The sequence below is a fragment of the Bidens hawaiensis genome, unplaced genomic scaffold (assembly GCF_021521415.1).
Source record: "Bidens hawaiensis isolate Kalapana, Puna unplaced genomic scaffold, B.hawaiensis_p1.1 tig00003544_1, whole genome shotgun sequence".
NCBI classification, from domain to species: domain Eukaryota; kingdom Viridiplantae; phylum Streptophyta; class Magnoliopsida; order Asterales; family Asteraceae; genus Bidens; species Bidens hawaiensis.
Window position 1 is genome coordinate 400,585 of NW_027491202.1, and position 25,132 is coordinate 425,716.

Consider the following 25,132-nt stretch of genomic DNA (forward strand, 5'->3'; position numbering starts at 1 on the left):
AATTGAGATTTAATTCTTGAACAACTTATTATACTTTTTCCTCTCTTGTGGTTTTTTTAATAGCGAGTATGTCGCTTATTTGGGTGTTACACTACTAATATTGTGAACGCTTACCTGCCTATATATTGTATAATTGGATCCTTTTATTTGAAATGAATTATCAATAAAGCCACAAAAAAAATACGCTTGTATGTACAGTACGTACTTCAACTACTTTGTTTTTCTAGTGGTTGCGGTCAAGAAGAAAGGTTTAACATATGGGATTTTTTCTAAAAATATAAATTTTCGGCACTATGATTTTTATTTTCATTATTTTGATGTAAAACATAGTTCACCAATAGATGTAAAAACTAAAACCTGCAGTTCTATAACAGATGTTGGTGCACAACAACTATAGGCGATACCACATTATGCTTCCCATCAGTCCAAATCAACTTACCCAATTGTGTCTCCATACTTCCCCATGAGCCAATTCCCTTATCCGAGAAGATTTTAACTCTGTAGCTTTGTTTCTGACCTTTTGCAGTAAACCTCATTGTTTCTGGCTCTACTGTTACATTGGTTCCTTTTGGGCTTGTGATAATTGCATTGTAGTTTGATACACCTTCGCCTATGTAAGTTACGGTTCTCGTGACCACAACTTCTGGCACTGATAACCCTCTCGAACCATACGCGATTGATATAGACGGATAATTGATGTTCCACGGCTTATTATGCTTCCGATTGCACTTTACTGGTTTTGGTGAAAACTGTTTAAGAGCTTCAGTTGAGTAGTTCACTGCGCATAGAAATCGGAGGTAATCTTTCACGGTTATGTCATATACCAACCCTGGATCGACGGCTTTTTCAGGGTCTATATGGCCTGCACCCGTGCTCCATACGCTTGACTCGTTGTATGCTTGTTCGTCTAGCAATGGTTTTTGTTCTGAATCATTCATATAGGCGGTAGTCATCATTGCGGACCGAATCATGGCTGGAGACCAATCCGGGTGGGCACCTTTTAGTAAGGCGGCTAGACCAGACACATGAGGGCATGACATTGAAGTCCCGGATAGTATGTTAAACCCCGACCGTCGAGTATCAGATGGTAATTCGCTCGGTGGGACATCATCAGGCCATGCAGCTAGGATGTCCACACCAGGTGCTATTACATCAGGCTTGAGTAAATAAACCGAATCAGCACTCGGTCCTCTGGATGAGAAAGATGCAACAACTGGTGCGGGTTTAACTCCGTTTTGAGTCCCGTGAATCGCAATCTTAGCCATGGGATTTTTTGTAGAGTTCATATACTTATGGAGTTTATTACGGGCAGACTCGGTTATCAACAAACCAGGGATCGTATACGAGTCTGACACCAATCCTTCGCCTTGTGGAGCCACGTTAGCCATGATCACCCCAATCCCACCCGCATCCTTCACCACTTCACCTTTCTTGACTCGAGCCGTACCTCCTCGGTCACAAATCACAATCTTTCCTTTCACAAGTTCTTTATCAAGTGTTCCGGGCATGCAAAGGGCTGATTTCGAGTTTCTGACTTGGCTATCAAATGCATTTTTTCCCAAAATTAATGGAGAGAATTTCATGGCTGGATTATTTTCCCATCTTCCACTAGAAACAGATGCACCGGTGATAATCGTACCATCTTCCAGAATCAAATCTGCGGGAAACCTTCGGTCAATTGTGCTCGCACCGACTGTTGTGATCCATGGCGCGCTGTTTATCACCGTCATCTCGTCTGGACCACTATTCCCAGCCGAAGCTGAAACAAGAACCCCTTTTCTCATCGCACCGAAAGCCCCAATTGCTATAGGATCAAGGTGATATGGTCTACTCGCAGAACCACCTACCGATATGGAAATGACATTAACACCATCTTCAACCGCCTTATCTAGACCCGCGAGTATGTCTGACTCCTGACAATTTTCGCCCCAACAAATCTTATACGCAGCGATTCTAGCTTTCGGTGCCACCCCAACGGCTGCTCCTTTAGCATAACCAAAAAGAGAGGCATTCTGAACCATCCTTCCGGCTGCAATCGACGCTGTGTGAGTCCCATGGCCGTTGGTGTCACGGCAAGATTTAACATTTGCGGTTTTGTTGATTTGGTCGATGCTTGCTTCATACCCGGCCGTAAAATACCTGGCTCCAATTATTTTCTTGTTGCAAAGATCTTTTGTGAATTTTTCGCCTTCCATACACTCTCCTCTCCACGCTGACGGAATCGGACCAAGATCTTGATCATGAAAGCTTGGAGCTTCAGGTGAAATCCCGGTGTCCAGGATGCCGATGATAACATTAGACCCGTAATCAGACTCCTTCAAGATGTTACCAGGTTCCTTATTAGCAAGCCCCATAAATTCAACTGATCGAGTTGTATGAAGATGACGGATTTCGTCTGGTAAAACCGCCATAACCCCGGTCTTTTGTTGAAGTTCTTTGGCCTCTTGAGGACTCAATCTGGCTGCAAAACCATGGAAAACATTTTTGTAAACATGAAGGAACTCTTGATTTGGATCTTGATCAGTAAGTTTATCTGAATTGAACTTCCTTGAGTTCAAGCTTGCAAGAGTTGCTTGATACCATTGCTCAACATCAGTGAAAACGGATGGTTTCAATTCGTTTTGGATCCGTACGATGAAGGGTTGAGTATTATCGAGAAGTGCGGAATTTGGAATGAAATAGCAGATGATTATTATGCAACTCAATAACCAAAATTGACCCATTGAGATTGAGGGAGAAGACATGTAAGTATAACTGAAGCTATTTGTTTCGTTATTTATAACCCATGTGTGACTCATACGGTGGAGGAAAGCATGAACTAGTTTTGGGAAAACATAAATAATGTGAGTGTGAGTGTGAGTGTGAGTGTGAGTGTGAGCATGATGATAAGGCAATGCTGGTCATATCTATTTTGGGCATGATGATTGTGAGATTAGCTGGATCAAGCTCTGATATTGTCAAATGGTCAAAAAATGGGTTAAGCATGACCTATGCTTTTATCAGAATTTGCCGAAAAGGACAAGAATAGCCGCAAAAGTGATGAAAGATTATTAATTATATTTGAACTCTTGTCCCCTTTACAAACGTCAGGTTGGCTTTTGCATGTTTTTCAGTAAAATCTTTTAGAACTAAAAGCCCGGAGAAATAAAAAACAAATATGAATGGTAACTAGCAAAAATACACTTTAGCGAGCGTTTGGTTCGCGGTTTTTTTTAAGGAATTAGATTAGAATTAGAATTAGAATTAGAATTAGAATTGGAATTGGAATCATAATAGAATGAAATGTTTAAAACTCTATTAGATTGTTAAACTTATTCATAAAATTAAAATTATTCTCCTATGCTCTCAAGTTACCTGATCCGGCCACCACCACTCCACCCTACCCTCGCCAACTAGGGGTGAGCATAAACCGAATTAACCAAAACGAAACCGAATAACCGAAAAAACCGAATCGAAAAAAACCAAACCGAAGCAATAACCGACGGTTAATATTTTAGTTTTTCGAAAAACCGATTTTTGGTTTTAGGTTAGGTTATCCATTTTAAAAAAAACCGAACCGAACTGATTAATCGAACCTATGTTTTATACGTGTTTTTTTAAAATGTTATGACCGAAAACAAAACACCAAAAGAATCTACCATTGATGGTGATGAAGATTATGAAGATGATCAAGATTGAGTCTAAACTTTGAAGATGAATAAGACAATGAATGGAGATTCGGGAAACCTTTAGTTTTTTATTAAGAATGTTAAATTTTAAACTCTACTACTCAAACAACTTTGTATTTGTTTGGTTCAACATAACACGTGTCTATTTTGTATTTTGAATTCAATATGTATGATATACTCTATTTTTTTGTTTTTTGAATTCTTTTTTTTTGTTGTTGTAATGTCTACTCACAATAAAAAAAACAAAAATAACCTAATCCGAAACCGAAAATAACTGAAAACCGAATAATCGAATAATCGAATAACCGAAAACCGATTGGTTGGTATTCTAAAATAACCGATAGCTTAGGTTTAGGTTTGGGTTTCACCCAATAACCAAACCGAACCGAACCGTGCTCACCCCTATCGCCAACCAAACGCCACCCCCACACCAAAAAGAAAGTTAAAAAATAAAAAATAAAAATTGGGGGTACCCCCAACTTGAAAATATATATTATTTTTTGGTTAAAAAAATATTAGTTGGTGTGAAAGGGGGAAAGGGTTGGTTGGGATGGCGTGAGGGTGGGTGGTGGTAGGGTAGGTACGTGGGGGGATGGGGTGGGTGGGGCGTGTTAGGGTAGAAACATTCCACTCAACGTGTGATTTCACAGTTAAATTCTAATTTTATCTCTTATCGAAACGAACACGAAATGTCGCGTGATTTATATTCCAATTCCCCTTAAGGATTCACTATCGGTTAAAACCATTTCAGCTCTTGACATTGGTATTGAGTTAGAAATGAGCTCTGGTTAAGAAGTCAATTACAGGTATTTGGAAATCAATAATATGCTAAAACAACACTTGGAAAGGAAATTAAAGGTTTTCAAGTCTTCTCATTCCTTTGAGAAGATTTTCAAACAAAAAAGTTTATAGATTACAAAGATGATGAGTGATGTGAAGGGGTTCTCAATTTTTTTTATTGAAAAAAAAAAGAAGCTAAGGGCTTTTAGCAATTTTTTTTGTGATGCAAAATTTTATTTTGTCAATTTAATTAGCTTTATAAGTTATATGTTCATTGTTAGTTGTTGGTTATAGCTTGTAGTTTGTTTTGGGCTTTTCATTGTATTTTTTCTGGATTTTTTTTTTTTTTTTTTTTTTGCTTCTTGGTTGAGGTTACTTTTGCTCTTTGACCGAGAACTAAAAATAGTAGTAATTCATTATGTCAAAGCCAACGAGGAAATGACGCCTCAACTTGATATTGCGATATATAACATATTTAACATCATATCAAGAGAATCCCGGGATTATATTCTTTTATCATAATTTAAGACAAAAATGTTGTCGCTAATGTTCAATGTATTGTAGTATTTAGGATATTGTTAAAATATAAGTACTTATTTCAATTTATAATCCTCTATTAACTATTGGGCTTTTTCTTATTTTGCATATGGCTGGTATCCATTTTGTCTTTTGGGCCTAAATATCTTTGTTGTATCATTGTCGGTGTTATTATCAAGCTTCAACCCTTGTTTGGAAAGGAGCGTCTTCATGGAATTGGTTCCCGTAATCATCGGCTAAAGTCTTGGAATTATGTGATGTTGATTCTTTCACCACTACCATATAAATGGAGGGTTCTCTTCATCGTAAAAGACACAGAACAACAATTATTTCATCAATATATTTTCTACTATCTTGTTATAGGGCTTTGTACTCACTTGTTCTTATCTTGTTGCAATCATGTGTAGTAAGCTTCAGTTTGGAATAAATAAGCTATCATTCATGTTTTATAACATGGTATCAAGAGCAGCCTAATCGGTTTCTGGTTTTATTCGATTTTTGCCCTAATTGACTTCTGGCTTAAATCAATTTATGGACTTGCCTTCTGCTTCTTCCGCTACAACTCTTTTGAGATCTGGTGATTGTTCTTCAAATCCTTGTCTACACGTTTACTCTACTTCTTTGCTTGTGAGTCGGTGGGTAACCCTAAGTGAAGGTTACAAACGATCACACCTGCATGGAACACCCTAACTTGGGCGGCCCTGGGTTAGATCGTTCTATCTCTTTCTTTTAAAGTTTCATAGTTGTTGCCTGTTATTTGTTATTTATTTGTTAATCACAATCTTTGGCTTGCTTAGTTATAAATAGGGAGTGGTATTTGGATAGAATTTGTGGTGGTATTTACGTGTGCTTGTTTTTTTTTCTTATCTTTCATGGGTACTTCTGAAACTTTAATTAGCAAACTTGATGCTAGTGATCCTTTGTTTCTTCATGCTAGTGACTCAAGTTGTTTGACTGTCGTGAATATTAAACTAAAAGGCACTGAAAATTATACTGTTTGGGCAAACTCGTTTTTATTAGCTTTGAAAGCATAAAACAAAGTTGGTTTTATTGACGGTTCTTGTAAAAAGTCCACTGAAAATGAAGTTTTAGCTTCACAATGGGAAAGGTATAATTCGGTAGTCTTGACTTGGATTCTTAATTCTATTTGTGAAGAACTATATCTGGGTCAAGTATATTCCAAACTTGCATATGATGTGTGGGATGATTTAAAAGAAACGTACGATAAAGTTGATGGGTCGGTGGTTTTTAGTTTATATCAAAAAATTAATTCTATGACTCAAAATGGCACGTCTGTTTCTGATTATTATCACAAACTCAATACAATGTGGAAGCAATTTGATGCTATGGTGCAATTGCCCTCATGTTCGTGTAAGGCTTCAAAAGAATACAATGACTTCACCCAATTAATAAAACTAATGTAGTTCTTAATGGGTCTTGATGACATTTATCAACCCGTTAGAACTAGTCTTTTAACCCGTGATCCCCTCCCCACGATTAAAACTGCTTTTTCAATCATTTCTAGGGAAGAATCACATTGAACTGGTAATAACCCCACCAAAGGTGAAAATGTAGGTTTTGTGTCTAAATTTAATAATTTTTCTGATAACAAAAAGAAGTTTAATAGAGGGCCTAATCCGAACCTTAAATGCACCCATTGTCAGAAATTGGGCCACGTTGTAGATAGATGTTTTGAACTTGTTGGGTATCCTCAAGGGTACAAGTCTAAATCTGGGCAGGGAAATAATCAAGGCAATCATGTTAATCACTCTATGACAAATAAATCATCCCATGATATGTCTGTTAGTTCTTCCTCTGCCCCTTCTCTCACATCTGATCAGATAACTCAACTTTTGGGATTGCTAAAAAATATGGACACTCAAGGTGCTCAAAACACAAACTTTGGAGGTAATTCCATTGGTCCTTTTTCTTCCAATGCTCTTAGTAAATATGTTTTTGGTTTTGCAAGTTGTCCGTCCAATATTACCTCTAGGTGGGTTGTAGATTCTAAGGCAAACCAACATATGGTTAATTCTGATAAAGGTCTAATAGATCTTGTTGATGTATCTGACTTTAATATTTTTGTTAAACATCCGATGTCACACCCCAAGCTACGGCGAAAATGCCGGGGCGTGAACTGATTATCACAGCTCTCAAGGTTACTATCATGCATTATTAAATGTGTCAATATCTATTAAATAAATTTCCAAATAACAATTATCCATACAAAATTCAAATACACAAGTACGTATATCAATCAATAACAATATATCTTATTAAGTTTTTCTTCTATCATAAATCCTTAAGTGATCTTGTACTTCACATCAAACGAATACCTGCATATGTATTGAAAATAATATAGTTTGTCAACACGAGGTTGAGTGAGCAACACACCAGTTCAAAGTATAAATAAAAATATGTATTTGCAACAAGTCATATGCGAATAACAAAATAACCAAATGAGCAAGTATAACTGAGATGTCGAGAAGCACAAAGCTATAACGACTGGCGTATGATCATACTAGACTGAGATTATGTTGGACCTCTCCGAATGCGAAAGCATACAAAACAAATAAGCACATAAACAAGTAAAGTATAAGTTGTTAACACATAAGACAAAGTTGCAGTTTTAAGTATAAGTATATAATGAGAAATATATTTACGCATATGTCCCCAAAATATTGAAAGCGGTAAAATAGGGGAATGTGGTACTCACCTCGATGATTAGGCAAAGCGGAAAAGAATACGGCAATATACGATAAATCCGCTCTTCGGGAATTACCGACAGAAATCCTAAGTAACAACAGTTGAGGAAAATAAGTATGGACTGAGTAACGAAACTAGAATTAGATAGAGGTTCGGGATTTGATGATCGGGTGCATTCTTGCGAAAATTAAGTATTACATTAATTTATTATCAATTTTATTATCACTTTATTTATCAATAGCATATTTTAATTATATAAAATTATAATTATAGTAAAATAATTAAATAAATATTTATAAATTTTGGAAACATTATATAAAGATATTTGCTTTAAATGATTATTCCTAACTAAAAAAATACATTTAATGTATATATATATATAATAAAGATTTCTTTTTAAATATAAATATAATGTAAATTATAGATAAAAATAATATTTATATAAACGTTGATACTTAAAATATATTTCTAATACGCGATATTTTATATATGTATATATTAAATTAAAACCTTTAGCAATTTTATTACTTAAAACTCAATCACATATATATATATATATATATATAAATACATATGTATATATATACAGTTTATCATATGTTCGAAAAAAGTATCAGTTAATATGCCGGTTTTATAAAAATAATGATTAATTATGATTTTATAACATTAATAGTGATTTAATAGAATTCTCTCTAATAAATAACAAAATTGTTTTCCAAAAATAAACATGCAAAACGCGGCTGCCGGGACTCGAACCCGCGCAATAGGCTATCTCAATTCAACACGCAGACAGACAAGACCAACTGATCCAACATGTCAATTGTGTTATAAACGAACACTGTATTATAAAGAGTTACACTGAAACCCCCAAAACCATATGAACCCTAATTCTTAAAATCGATCAATCCGTTTTAGTAGTTTAAATTAAGTAGAGGGCTTTTGATGAGGGATGAACGACGAACACAGGAGTATAATTAATTACCTTTAACAACGATGATACGATGGTTAATCGCGACGAACAGTGCCGGCCAATAAACGGATCAAGAACCCGATTATTAGTGATTTATAACGTGATTAAGCGTAGGGATAAGAGCGGCGACGGTTAGAGGATTATGGCTGCAAGTTTAATTGGATTTATAACACCGATTATATGATTAACGATCTAGGGTTAGGGTCGGATATGTTATATTAAGAATGATGAATCAAAATGGTGTTGTTTCTTAATTAAATTCGTCGGTGGCTCGAGCATAAAGCGAATATTCGAATTCCCAAATCAATTTCACGAATAATCAACGTATAGAACAAGAAATCAAAGCCGGGTATATACGGGTTCGGGTTAACGAGTTTAGTAAACGGGTTAACTAGATTTATATTGGGTTATAATATAAATATTTTGCACTTTAGTCCCTAGGATTGGAGAATGGAACAAAAATGGATAAAAGTTTATATTTTGGGTTAAATATGCCAAATTGAGAAAGATATAATTATAAATAGTTAAATAAATATAATAATAATTAAACAAATTCAAACTCGATAAACGAAATAAGCCGAACATTGAACTGAGTCGGGTAAAAGTATAATTTCGAAAACCAGAGTTGTTACATCCGAATGGTACCAATGCTAAAGTTACTAAAATCGGTCGTTTAAAATTAACCGAAAGGGTCATTTTATTAGATGTTTTTGTTATCCCTGAATACTATGTGAACTTAATGTCTGTCTATAGACTTGTTAGTGAAAATAACTTATGTGTCTTACTTGATGAGCATACTTGTTATCTTCAGGATTTGCACACAAAGAAAGTCCTGGTGACTGGTAGTCAAATTGATGGGTTATATTTTTGTGATGATGCTTCTAAGCCTGTTAAGGTGTGCTTTAATATTCATGATGTTTTAAATTTATGGCACTCTAGGTTAGGACATCCTTCTAATCAAGTTCTAAATGTTCTAAAAAATGGGTTGAAAATCAAAACCCTAAATGAAATATCCCCCCTATGAAATATGTCACAAGGCCAAACAACATAGAGAACCCTTTCCACTTAGTGAGCATATGAGTTCTCATGTGGAGAGCTGGTTCGCGTAGATGTTTGGGGTCCCTACAAAGTGAAAAGTAATTACGGGTATCATTTTTTTCTGACTGTTGTGGATGATTTTTCAAGGTGCGTGTGGATTTATCAATTAAAAAACAAAGATGAGGGTTTTTACAACATTCAAAGTTTCTTTAATCTTATAAAAACTCAATTTAATACTTCTATAAAAGCTTTTAGAAGCGATAATGGCTCTGAATTTGTTAACAACCATATGTCTACTTTTATAAGAAATAATGGTATTATTCATCAAACCACATGTACACATACTCCACAACAGAACGGAATTGTTGAAAGAAAACATAGACATCTATTAAATGTTGCGAGGACTCTTTTATTTCAAGGGGGTATCCCTCTTCGTTTTTGGTCTGAATGTGTGCTTACCGCTTCTTATTTAATTAACAGGACTCCATCTTCCATTCTTAATGGCAAATCACCCTATGAGCTCATGTTTGGTTTTCAACCCTCTCTTAATCACCTTAGATCGTTTCGTTGTCTTTGTTTTAGCACTATTTTAAATAACACTGATAAATTTGGGAATCATGCTGAGAAATGTGTTTTCTTGGGGTACTCTCCTTATAAAAAAGGATACAAACTTTGGAGTCTTGATCGAAAAAGAATAATCTTTTCTAGATATGTAAAATTCTATGAAACTATATATATCCTTTCAAAGATAATAAACCTTTAAATGAGGACTCTACAAATATTGACCCATTAATAAATTCCTTAATTTTTTTTGATTTATTTGAGTCTGATCAACCAAACGACTCTAAGAGTGAAATATTCGATGATGAGGAGAGGGATCCCAGCAAGGTAGTTAAGACTGATCAGCAGCCTAGTGCCCAGTCTGAAAACCTTGATGGCGAGGCTCATCCACAGCAGCCTCTTGGTTCGATTGATGGTATGAGTGAGGCTGGCAGTTCTAGAACTGCCAATGACAAAACAGTCTCTCTTGAGGGATCCAATGTTCCTAGTGTTCCGGTTAGGAAGTCAACTAGGAATTCTTTTTTACCAAAAAAAACTACATGATTTTATCGTTGAAGGAAAAGTAAAATATGGAATGGAAAAAGTAGTAAATTATTCAAACTTATCATTTGAAAGTCAATGTTTTGCTACCTGCCTAAACAAATCAGTTGAACCAAAAAGTTTCTTTGAAGCCAAAAATGATACTAATTGGGTGAATTCCATGAATCAAGAGATGGAGGCTTTAAATAGAAATGACACATGGACCCTTGTTGATCTACCTAAGGATAGAAAACCAATAGGTTGTAAATGGGTCTATAAAATCAAATTTAAATCTAATGGTGAAATTGAAAGACATAAGGCTAAACTTGTTGCTAAAGGATATAGTAAAAAAGGAGTAGATTTTGATGAAACATTTTCTCCTGTTGTTAAAATGGTAACTGTTAGGTGTGTGCTTAGCCTTGCCGTTGAAAAAGACTGGCCGCTTTTTCAACTGGACATTAACAATGCTTTTTTATATGAAAATCTAAATGAGGAAGTCTACATGCGGTTGCCTAAAGGTTATTTTTCTCCACATGAAACCAAAGTCTGCAAACTAAACAAATCCTTATATGGTTTAAAACAGGCTCCTAGAATGTGGAATGAGAAACTGGTGGGGACTTTAACCAAATGGGGCTTTGTCCAAAGCATGTGTGACTACTCTCTTTTCATTAAAAGTGATAACTCTTCTCTTGTGATTTTGCTCGTGTATGTGGATGACATTGTGATAACTGGTAATGACCTAATTGAAATAAACAAAGTAAAACAAATGCTAAACTCAACCTTTTTAATCAAAGATCTTGGATTACTAAAATATTTTCTTGGAATAGAAGTCCTAAGATTTGAAAAAGGTATTTGTCTTTCTCAGAGAAAGTATTGCATTGATCTTCTTACTGAATTTGGTCTTAGTTCATGCAAACCTATCAACACACCAATCGAACAACATCATTCTGTTATGAACTTTTGTAAGAAAGATGAAACCCTTTTAACTAACATTACAGGTTTTCAAAAAGTGGTGGGAAAACTAATCTATTTATCCCACACACGACCGGACATTTCTTATGTTGTGCAATTCCTAAGTCAATTTATGCACAGACCCACGAATTCTCACTTACAAATCGCCCTTCGCTTACTTCGGTATTTAAAAAAGGCACCGGGCAAAGGTATTTTACTCAGCAAAGGCTCATATCTGAATATACGAGCCTATGCTGACTCTGACTGGGCTAAATGTCTTGAGACTAGAAGGTCGATTACTGGTTAGTGCATTTTCTTAGGACAGTCATTGGTTTCTTGGAAAAGTAAGAAGCAAGAGATCGTATCCAGGTCCTCGGCTGAAGCTGAATACAGGTCTATGTGCGCTGCCACATGTGAAGTTGTGTGGCTGACCAATCTCTTGAAGGAGCTTCATGTTCAAATTAATCCTCCCATTGAGTTGTTTTGTGACAACAATGCTGCTATCTCCATAGCAGCAAATCCTGTCTTTCATGATAGGACAAAGCATTTTGAGGTAGATTTATTTTATCTTCGTGGAAAAATCTCTGCTGGGCTTATTAAGACTATGCACCTCGACTCCAACGAACAACTTGCAGATGTGTTCACCAAAGGTTTGTTGGCAACTCAACATGATTTATTGACTAATAAATTATCTATGTATAACATGTTCGGATTAATAAATTGAGGGGGGTTGTTAAAATATAAGTACTTATTTCATTTTATAATCCTCTATCAACTATTAGGCTTTTTCTTATTTTGCATATGGCTGGTATCCATCTTGTCTTTTGGGCCTAAATATCTTTGTTGTATCATTGTCGGTGTTATTATCAAGCTTCAACCCTTGTTTGGAAAGGAGCGTCTTCATGGAACTGGTTCCCGTAATCACCGGCTAAAGTCTTGGAATTATGTGTTGTTGATTCTTTCACCACTACCATATAAATGGAGGGTTCTCTTCATCGTAAAAGACACAGAGCAACAATTATTTCATCAATATATTTTCTACTATCTTGTTATAGGGCTTTGTACCCACTTGTTCTTATCTTGTTGCAATCATGTGTAGTAAGCATTCAGTTTGGAATAAATAAGCTATCATTCATGTTTTATAACAGATATCAAATTAATTGATCGTGAAAATACGTACAAGATCAACGTCGAAAGTATATTGACGTGTCACAACGTGTACATATTAGTGATACCTATACGTTCCAATATGCTTCACTACGTACTGATAAACTACCTTTCTATTAATGTTGATATTCACCTCCTTTTTTTATTAATATTTCGTCATCTGCGCAGATGCCTGTATCGTTTTTTTTTGAACGGCAACTTTCATTAAAAACACCACAAACCACTAGTAAGCAACTAGCAATGCCGAAACAAAGAAGGATGCCTGCATCGTTTTAGGCAAGGAACGCTATTTATACGTTTGTTTATATTGGAATTTGGAAATGTGTGTTCTTTTTTTTTCTTTTTTTGTAGATGTCACTATTATAATCATCATCATTTGCTCACGTCGGTTTGTATGAACATGAACTATGATTTTACACTATGCATTAAATTTGATCTTTGATTCTTATTTCTAATTCACCTTTAATTAATATGAGCCTCGTCAAAAACATTATTGGCCTATTAAATTCATGTATTAATTAGTTTTAATAATGCATTTTAGGTACCAAATCATTTTTGTATTATCATTATTTGTTGGTCTTTCAAAAAACAATTATCACTATGTATAAAACTGTTGTTTGACATAGTGTTTATAACAATAATATATATAAATCATAATAGTATTATAGGAAAATAATCAAAATGTGTGGCCTATACAATTAACAAATTAACCTTTTAACTGTTTTCTACGAAAATGGCCATTTTGGCATGGAAAACACAATTTGTTACGCCAAAATTAAAATTCTATGTTAAGGAACACTTGCCAAACACTGATTTATCCACTGATTTATATGGAATATTTATAAAGTCAAAAACTATATAACTAAACTCCTTGGTCACAATGACCATTAACCATGTAGCCGTTTGCCACGCCCAGCTCAAATATGCTGAAAATATTAGAAAATTTGTTGCCATTTTTTAGAAACTAGTATTTAGACCCGCCGTGTTGCGACGGCAGGCGTAAAACTGGAAAAATTGCAATTTTATGTTGTGAAAACACTGAGTGACCTCTCCGGTGCTCAAGTAATGTTCCAAATCATTTCACTACTTAGCTTGGAAAACAATTCAAAATTCGTTAGAATATTCTCTACAGCTTCAAACTATCTTTTGAGGGAATCATAATCTTTGTACAACTGTTCAATCTTCCATCTAGCTTTTCTATACTGAAACCAAATGGCGATACGTCCTAGTTGCAGTTCAGGTGGCCTTCCATCATTTGATAACTCATCTTTAGGTAAGGAGTCACTTACTCCAAGCATCACATAAACATGTGCATATGTGGTCCCTATAAAGTTAAACTAATGATGAATATGATGCTCTTCTTTCATAGGCTCCAAAGATCAATTTAAAATTAAATGCTTAACAAACTGAACAACACACACCTGATCATGAGAGACTCAAGTTGAAGCTCCGAGTCAAGCATAGTTAACTTTGCACGCCTCATTGCCTTATCCCCAAGCTGTTGCAAAACCTTACAAAAAACCATACAAATCGAATTTCAAATTTCATGTGCGACCATACGAACATGTTTTCAGCTTCAAGTTTGGTCTTTATCAGACCATATGACAGTTTCCTAGAAGTTAACGTACATATAAACTAATGTATTTATTATCATCAAAAAATTAGTAGATCAATTACATATGCCATAATTCACATATAAGGCTATAAGACAAACCACTCGACGTATAATCACCGAGTCATCAACAATCCAACTTTAGGCACATATCATATTCATGGCTGCAAATCTGGTTTCTTGTTTCTAAGCACCACAGTTACCACGCCAAGAGTATGTAATCATCGTCCATCGTTGTCTTACATAAGTAGCACAATCGTCAAAGCATTCCCTCAAACAGCTCACGTGCACCAAACCTAAATTCACAATAGAGGCTCAGTAAAGCATCACAGACTTTGTAAAGCCTAAACGGACAAACATGCATTTTATCGAACACCTCATATGCACCTGTTATCTATGTAGCAGGATGCATTTATAGGTGCTTAACTAGGTAGTTTATATCAATGAGAGGCTTGTCTAGAAGACTGACCTTGATGTTGGTTAGCAAACATTGACATATCGGTTTGGGGTCTCATATTTGATATTACGTGACATGTCGAGAAGCAGCAGAGTAATAGAAAAAGTGCGAACGTCAAAAGCAAATGTAACACTTGACAAAAGGGACAACTAACGCAAAGCTAATAAGACAACCAACATGGAGAATAAAAATTAGATTTTTCACCTATTAGCATCTTATCACGGTAATAGTGAACATCCAATTCAGTCAGTAGCAGCAGTACATGTCTGTCGAAGCTCAGGAGACCGTCATTATTCAACAGAGGCCATAACCGTCATCTAAAATAGAGACATAACATATCTGCTCAGTAGACCATGATTGTCTCAACTGCAGCAATACAAATGCCAAATCGTAGCCCAAATCGAATAGATAACAAAACATCACAAAAGAGAACTTGTTACCTTGCATTGCCGGAATAAAACAAGCGCACACAACAACACCAATCCGTTAGCCTCCATTGCGGGGCCTCAACAATGAGAGTGCGGAGATGTATGTAATAGGTATCATGAACACCACAATCCAAATGACCATTTTCTTTTGAATTCTTTATTGAAAAGAGCATCACCGAGAGATCGAAGACGTATGTAATAACAATAATGAACACCATAATCCGTTTGACCATTTTTTACTTCTTTTTTGAAAAGAGCAGCACCAAATAGAGATGTATGTAACAGCTATCATGAACCCACAATCCGTTTGACCATTTTTTTTACTTTTTTTTAAACAGCGTCTCCAAACACCTTTAATGCATCTGTTGATGACACATTGTTCATAGATCCATACATATGCATCAAGTTTGATAAAATAAAGTGTTAACAAAATAAATAAAATTAAATAAACAGAAACACCTAAATGGCTGTATGAGGAATGCAATTATTTTCAATCACAATAGGTTGGTTTCCAAATAATTTTATTTGTAAGTTCCACAAGTTTTTGGTGATGATGCAAAGACAAAAAAAAAAATTCAAAATGCAAAGTTTAAAATCAGAAATCAAGAAATAAATTTGAAATATGGTTTGTGTATGAATAAATCTTAAGCAAACGAACATCTTTTGTCACACCTTGATTTAGGGCAAAGACGTGTGACCGATAGTTGATAAATGTTTTGTAAATATATCAGAGTTGCGGTTTAGTTAGCGGAAGTCTTTATTTAAAATAAGATATTAATTTATTTGGAAAGCTTCTCAGATAATAATTACCTGAGTGTTTGATTAATAAATATAGTTTGATTTTACAAATCATGTATAAATCTCGTTTACAATACTTTAATAATTTAAAATTTGAGTCATCTCTACCTTGCAAGCATCTAACTCCATGAATGACTCTAGTTCCTTGCTACATGTGCTAATATGTTTCCTTGAAATGTGGGGAAAAGTACATCAGCGATATGCTAGTGAATCGTTGAATCTACAAACATTTAATAAATCTTTGACTGACTGACAAGATAAGTGTTTTGGTCAAAAATCAATTAAGGATATTGTAAACAAATTTGTAAAGTGCGGTTTAGTGCTTGAATGATAACAACGATTGTAAACAATAACACAAAGATCTGTTGCGAGGAAAAGCCCTTGATCTTGGTCGGATCGCAAACAACAAAAACCCCAGGTGATGACAAATCGCCTATCACCAGTTTATTAATCAAAAAGGATGTTACAGGGGTTGGAGATTATGATCAGTAATACAATAATCGATATGTGTGTGTGTGTATTGCTAGAGAGAACTCTGAGTATTGCTAACGTACGTGAAGTGTCAAGTGTCTAATCTAACTGATCATAAACTCGTTATAAACAAAAAATAAAAGCTAACAACTAGTCCTATCTTTGCGCCACTCTCCCACTAGCTGCGTCCAACTTCTTTGACCACGCAGTAGCGAAATAATAGGTAGACTAGGTCCTCCAGCCGTTAGACCTGTTAATTATAAACCTACACATGAGAAACAATCATTAGTAATAACAAATACTAAGGATCCTTGATCCTGACTTATTCCTGGAACTCTTATCAAGGATAACTGATCCAGACGCGTCTCAAGAATAACATATCCTCAGTACAGATTATCCATGACCTAACAGTTGGCCCCAAAATGGCGGTTGTTTGTGGATAACAGCTGTCATTTTGAAATTCAAATTTCCTGCAAAAAATAAGATGATCAGACATGTGTCAGAAATAGTTATTATCGCAAACCCTGATAATTATCAGCCGCTGTTTTGGATAAAAATCAGCTAAGGATAATGTATCCAAATCTGTTTAGTGAGGTATAGTGCTAACACGATAGGAACGAATGTATAATCGAAATCTTGGTAAACACAATGATTTGATCACGAGGGAAAAAACCCTTGATTACAATAATCTTCTTTCGGTCAAAACTTAACAAGGTAATCTTTGGTCGAATCACTTCGGTCAAGGATTAACAATGTAACCTTTGGTCGGATAGTACGTGATTATGGTAATCTCCGGCACAAAAAACCCTCGGACGATGAAAACTATCATCGTCAAGTTTGTTGATAGTAAAAAGTCGGTTACAAGTATTGTGGAGTTGATGATCGAGATTACAAAGTAAACTAGTGAATAGAGAGAGTTAATTGTTTCTGCTCTAGTGTGTTTGATAATACATGTGTTTTTCTACTCGATCATAACTCGATTATATAAGAAAATACAAATAACAATATTTCCTAATAATCCGAAAGTCTTCCACTAGCCACTCCCATGACTTTGACCACGTGCCAATAGCCGTTCAGTAGCGAATTATATGAAGGACCAGGTCTAGGAACCGTTGCGCTTATTTAGACATCAATCTTTATACGAAATCGTTCATTAACAGCTACGTTGAATTAGGATCCTGGATCCATACTCCAGCTAGAGAACATTCCATGAGGATAATTGATGCAAGTACGTCTTGAAGTTGTCACACCTGTCTAACACATCACCATACTAAACGCAATCATTAGTAAACAAATAATACTGAGGATCGTCGATCCTTTATACCCTGATACATATCTCAAGGATAATCTATCCGTAAGCTAGTTAAGGATAAAGGATCCTCAGCATAAAATTCATGCCCTAACAATTGCCCCAAAAATGGCGGGTGACAGTGGAACACAGCTGTCATTTTGAATTTCAAACTTACTGCAAAAACTGATAGATGGGACGGTTTTGCCATAATTAACTACCATTTAGCCCCCAAGGTTAATTACAACCGTCTATATATGCCACCCTATATCTTTGATTATAAACACACCTTCATCCGACGCATCAGGTATCCTCCTTACCTTTCTTTCTTATTTTCTTTAATCGAGTCTGCTGCTTCATCTTCTTCTTCTCCGTCTCCCTCTAAACCTTCCGAACAAACCTCCGACGGCTCCGAGTTAACGGAAATGGAATCCCAATGCCTGTTAGCCAACCCGTCTGCCGAAATTTGTAAACTCACGGATCCAGAGGTTGATGGCTTCCACTCACTGTTTCCTCCAAAAACCTTATTCCGACCTTACGAGTCCAGTGTTCGCTGCGATGTATATTCTAAGGTCTGGGTCTGTTTTTTGGCGACTCCATTTCTGATCGGCTACAAATACCCTTTTTCGTCTTTTACTCAAATCTTTTTCGATTCTACCGGCATATCCTACATACAGGCTATGCCTATGATTTGGAGGGTTCTCAGCACTATCGAGAGAATCATCGAGGAGCAAAAGATTGACTTCGGTCTTCCAGAGTTATCACATTTGTATACCCTCACTACTCACGGTCCTGCCCGCTTCATCTTCAAATCCAAGCCCCGACAACCTCTCCCGTTATTAAAAGTCACCTTAAACGATTACTTGTGGAGGAACCAGTTCTTCTTTGTAAAACGTGACTCTATACTAGGAGGAACTGACCTTCCTTCAAAATGGGATAGAAAGGGTAGGATCCTGGATCCTTAAGAGATAGCAGGATCCTTTATGCTTTGACTTGAATTCTGAACTTTTTCTTTTTATTTGCAGTTAACAATTTTGCTTCTTTGGGCAAGTTGTCTGGCACAGAAGAAAGGACAAAACGATTCCTAGCACCGGATACCGAGATTAGGACCTTTCAAGCATGTTTTGTTGAAGGTTTTTGTGATATCTCCTCGAGTTCAAGCATGTCAAGTAAGTTAATTATTTTAATATATACAAGATTAGAATAAGAGAACTTATCTGATAACTTTCTTCCTTTTCAGGCGCTAAGAAATCCCAGAAGTCAGCCAGCAAGTTCTCCCTGGAAGACATTGATTGTATGGTCACCTCCACTGTTGTCAAGAAAGAGGCTTTGAAGGCAGGTACTAGCTCTGAGCCCAAGACTGCAACAACCAGGGCCAAGTCCGCAGCTTCCAAGAGGAAAAGATCCTCTGATCCTGAGACCCATTATGACATTGTCATCTCTGTAAGTATCTTGTATCCTGAAACTCTGAATTGTTGGATCCAGTATCCTTCTGATTTCGAATACTTTGTTGTGTATAGGCCATGAATGCATTTAAAGAGCATTATGAAAAGACTATTGGCCAAATGAGTGACAAGCTGTCGGTGTTAGGGAAAGCTGTGGTTGCCAAGGATAAGGCCATGATCCAGCTCTCCAAGGAGAAGAAACAGCTGGAGGATCAGTTATCCTTAACCGAAGCCCAACGTCAAGAAGCAGTGGAGCATGCTACAGATGAGGCCAAAGTGTGGGCTGCCAGGTCGGTATTCCAAGCACGAATCAAGATGGCGAAGGAGGCCGGTGATCCTGCTTTTGACAAGTCGACCTGGGACGTGGAGAAGTGGAAGGCTGCTCTTGACGATCTTGGTGGTGAGGATGACGAGGATATGGCTGAGAATACCGAGGCTGGGACCAATGGCGTTAAGGAGGCGGTTGAAGCTGGCAAGGGAGAAGGTGATGCCGCGGTTGAAGATGCAGCTTAAGTGGGCAATGAAGGATACAGAAGACAAGGCCCGAGCCCACTTTTTTATTTGTGTTGATGTTTTTCTGAACAATTACTTTTGGTCTGTAATAAACAATAGTAATTAGGATAAAGGATCCATGATCCTTAAGACAACTGGCGGGGGTGACAAAGGTGGAGGGATCCTCTGTTTGTGGGGATGAAGCCTTTGTTGCCCCTGTTTTTTATTTTCCTGCACTTATGAACTGTTAGTAGAACTCACTTAACCCGGATGGATGGTCCATCTTTCGCATGGTGAAGTCCGGGTTAAGAATTTTGGATAAGTCCTAGTGGCTTATTATTAATATAAATCTTTTGACTATTTACTTGTTATTTTACTTTCAAAAGTTCTTTAGATATAACTTTAGCATTGTTGATAGTTTTAAAAAATAATCTTAAGTAAAATATTTTTAGGATAAAAGATCCTTATGAAAATTGCTTAGGATAGAATATCCTTAAAGAATAAATAGTAGGATAAAATATCCTTAAAAGTCGATAAAAATTTTACATTAGAATTTCCTTGAAGGACAAAAGTTTTTAGGATAGAGTATCCTTAAAATTGATAAAAAAATTTTAGTAATCAAACAACTTTAAGGGAATAACCCTTTAAACTGAAACATCCAAAATCATTGCAACCAATATGATACATAAGTTAATTAAAAGAGATCATACCAGCAGTTCTATATAGACTTAAGTTACCAGAAGTATTGAACTCTCAGTGATCCTTGAAGGAATAGCTTTAGGATTCGGGATCCTTAGAATTTTGATCCTCACAAATAACTTAGAGAATATGTTGCAAACAATTCATAGTGTTAATTGGGATTAAACCCAATAAGCTGGGGACAAGCCCAAATAATAAGCTGGGGACAAGCCCTTGCAACTGGGGACAAGCCCGTGTAACTGGGGACTAGCCCGTGTAATCTGGAGTCAAGCCCGAAACTGGGGACAAGCCCAAAACTGGGGACAAACCCAAAACTGGGGACAAACCCAAATACGGATGTTAACTGGGGACTCTCCCAAACCGGGATTTAGCCCAAACGTGAGATAACGTGAAAACGTTATAAACCGGTGGTATGGTACGTCTTCCATAAATCGTAGGATCCTCCATATAGCCGAAGACAACGAAATTGTCAGCCACTAAGCGTGTACTGGTCCCGCTGCCCCGGAATATACGTTGGATAGCGTTCTCTCCAGGCGAGAGTGTAGAAACTCTATTTATAAGAAATGTGAAAACCTTAAAACCGTAGGGGATATGACCATCGGGGGTCATATCCAATCGTGGGCTAGGCCAAGGGAAATAAAATAGTACCTCGAATGTAAAGGAGAGGTGGCCAACCTCTTGATCATTGAACATTTGAATAGATCCCTGCATTGTTACTTAAAACTTGGAGAAAATAATTGTTAAGAATATATTATCCTCAAATTAACAATAAGAATTTGAAAAGGATAAGCAATCAGATAAATATTACCAATTTTGGGATCCTGGATCCTTTAAGGATAATATATCCTCTAAGGATAATAGATCCTGATCAGAAAAAAATATCTCTTGAGGTGGATGGCATTCCATGCTCTTGGTAACCTGTTGCCTTCCATTGTGAGCAAATGATATGCCCCTTTCCTGCCTTCGACTCAATTTGATAAGGTCCTTCCCATTTGGGTGCTAACTTTCCATCATCCGGATTGGTAGTGTTTTGAAAGGCTTTCCTCAAGACTAAATCTCATTGTTGGAATCTTCTGATCCTTATATTTTTGTTGTATGCTCCAACTACCCTCTGTTGGTAGGCTGCCATCCTGATCTTGGCCAGGTCTCTGAGTTCTTCTATGGTATCCAAGTCTTCAAGAAGGATTTCTTCATTGGCTTCAGGATCACAGATGCTTATTCTGGCCGTAGGAACTACCATTTCAGTAGGAAGTACAGCCTCTGAGCCAAACACCAATGAGAAAGGTGTTTGACCTGTCGCATTTTTTGGCGTTGTCCTGTCTGCCCAAAGAACATAAGGAAGTTCTCCAACCCATTTTCCCTTCTTGGATCCTAGCTTCTTCTTTAAGTTTTTGATAATGATCTTGTTGCTAGACTTCGCTTGACCATTGGCTTGAGGATGAACCGGAGTGGAAGTAATCATTTTAATGCCCCAACTATCACAAAAGTTAGTGGTTCTATTCCCGATAAACTGGGAACCATTATCACAAACAATTTCAGCAGGAATACCAAATCTAGTTATAATATTTCTTTTAATAAAATATATCACTTCCCTTTCTCGGACCTGTACGAATTCTTCTGCCTCAATCCTTTTGGAGAAGTAGTTAGTCATAGCAAGCATAAAAACCTTTACACCGGGTGCTTTTGGTAGCTTGCCCACAATATCCATACCCCATTTCATGAAAGGCCATGAGGAAGATATAGGATACAGAGGCTCCGCTGGCTGATGAAGGATGTTCGCGTGCCTTTGACAAGCATCACATTTTCTTGAATACTCCACTGCATCCTTCTTCATTGTTGGCCAGAAGTATCCAGTTCTGAGTATCCTGGAAAATAACTCTCTTCCACCTATGTGATTGCCGCAATCTCCTTCATGAAAACCCTTGAGTACTTCTTGGATCTCAGGATCCTCAATGCATCTCAAATATGGACCTGCAAGAGATTTTCTATATACCATATCATTTAACAAAATATATTGGGATACCTTGAGTTTGAAGGACTTGGGATTTTCTGTGGTTGGAATTTCTCTAGTCTAAATGTAGTTCTTGATAGGATGAATCCATGATCCTTTGTTATTCGAGGATAAAGGATCCCAGAGTACGATTTCTTTATCATTCGATATCTCCCCAACTTCCTGTTCTCCTATTGCTGGCGAGAGAATGTGGATTATTGGGATCTTCAAATCTTCAGGAATCTTCAAAGATGAGGCTAAGTTTGCCAGGGCGTCTGCCCCAGCATTTTCTTCCCTCTGTACCTGTGTAATACTAAATATTTTGAAGGATTTCGATAACTCCTTCACAACATCTAAATATTTAATTAGTTTCTCACCTTTACAGCATACGAGCCATTAAAGTGGTTAGTTATAAATAAAGAATCTATATAAACTTGAAGATGCCTGATCCTCATGCTTTTGGCTAACTGCAAACCTGCGATTAGAGCCTCATACTCTGCTTCATTGTTTGTTGCTTGGAACTCACAGGCTATGGACTGGGGTAATATGTCCCCCTGTGGCGATTTCAGTAGGATCCCCAATCCTGTTCCTCTTACGTTGGATGCTCCATCTGTGAAGAGGATCCAAGGATCCCGAGTCTTTTCTAGTTGTTGGACCTCCAAGTCAGCTTCTTTTTGTAGGTCACTAGTGAAATCAGCCACAAAGTCCGCCTGTGCTTGAGATTTGATTGCTGTTCTCGGCTCGTATTGGATATCGTATGCACTTAATTTTACAGCCCACTTGGCCATCCTACCTGATAACTCTGGTTTTCTAAGAACATTCTTCACAGGATAGTTAGTTCTCAAAATAATAGGGTGAGTTTCAAAATAATGTCTCAATTTAGTAGAAGCCATAATAAGTGCAAGAATCAACTTTTCTAAATAAGAATACCTGGCTTCCGCATCTAGAAGACTTTTACTTACATAGTAAACAGGATGTTGTTCACCTTCACGATCCTTTACCAAGACGGCACTTACTGCATTTCCTGAGACAGCAAGATATAGATATAAGGATTCTCCATCCACGGGCTTCATTAGAGCTGGAGCTGAGGATAAGTAATCCTTTAAGGCTGTAAGCGCAACTTCATGCTTCTCTGTCCACTCAAACTTCTTATTCTTCTTAAGGATGTCATAGAAGTTTTTGCACTTCAAGGAGGATCTTGAGATGAACCTATTGAGAGCGGCTATCCTTCCTGTGAGCCTTTGGACATCCTTGGCATTTGCAGGAGACTTCAGATTAAGAATGGCTTCAATATGTTCGGGGCTTGCTTCAATTCCTCGTTTAGTTACCATATATCCCAGAAATTTTCCAGCCTTAACACCAAAATTGCATTTTGACGGATTCAATTTCATGTTATAATGGTCAAGGATATTGAATGCTTCTTCAAGGTCTCTAAGGTGATCCTCAACTTTCTTTGACTTTACCACCATGTCATCGATGTATACTTCCATAGTCTTGCCCAACTAATCCTTGAACATCATGTTGACCAGTCTTTAATATGTTGCTCCTGCATTTCTTAGTCCGAACGGCATAGCAGTATAACAACATATGCCGGTAGGGGTCATAAATGTTGTATCCTCTTGATCAGATGGTTCCATCTGAATTTGTTGAAATCCAGAGGAAGCATTCATAAAGGTAAGCATTTCATGTCATGCCGTTGCATCCACCATGGAATCTATATGTGGTAATGGGAAAGGATCCTTGGGGCATGCCTTGTTTAAATCGATAAAATCGACACACACCCTCCACTTTCCATTCTTTTTTGAAACAACGACTACATTAGCTAGCCATCGAGGATATTGAACCTCTCTGATCATACTGGCCTTAAAAAGTTTTTCAACTTCTTCTTGTATGATCTTGTTCCTCTCAAGAGCGAATTTTCTTCGCTCTTGATGGACGGGTTTAACAGATAAATCAGGCTGAGTTTATGAGTGATTACATCTTTTGAAATACCTGTCATATCAGAATGCTTGAAGGCAAAGGTAGATCTTCTTCGCCCTAAGATGGATATTAAATCCTCCTCAATCTTGTTGGGGATACTGGATCCTAGGAACACCTTTATCTCTGGATCCTCGGGGTCCAATGATACTTCTTTAAGGTCTTTCTCCCGAGCTTCTAGAACGTCCCTAGGATGTTGTTGTAGTTGCTATGCTATAGTCTGCTTGGCTGTTGGTTTCATTGATGATGAATAATAGTTCTTGGCCTCCGCTTGGTCACCCACTATCTTTACAACTCCCCAAGGAGTAGGTAGCTTGATGCATTGGTGATAAGTTGAGGCTACTGCCTTCATTCCATGGAGCCAGGGCCTACCTAAAATAACATTGCAACAAGAAAGGTTATCTATAGCACAAAATTTTTGGTATGAATTCAACCCTTTGATATAAATTGGGAGTTGATTTCCCCCAATGTCTTTTTGGTTTCACCTAGCACCGAGGTTCTAGGAATGATCTCTGAATCCAAGATGTTCATCTTCTTGAGGACATCATGTTGGATAATGTTGACCGAGCTGTCACCGT

The 25,132-nt window shown here is 36.9% G+C and overlaps 1 pseudogene; it reads right to left on the reverse strand.

Annotated features, from left to right (window-relative positions):
- Nucleotides 1–292: 292 nt before the first annotated feature.
- Nucleotides 293–2,727, reverse strand: LOC143623835 (subtilisin-like protease SBT1.5 pseudogene; annotated as a pseudogene).
- Between the last annotated feature and the right edge of the window lie 22,405 nt (nt 2,728–25,132).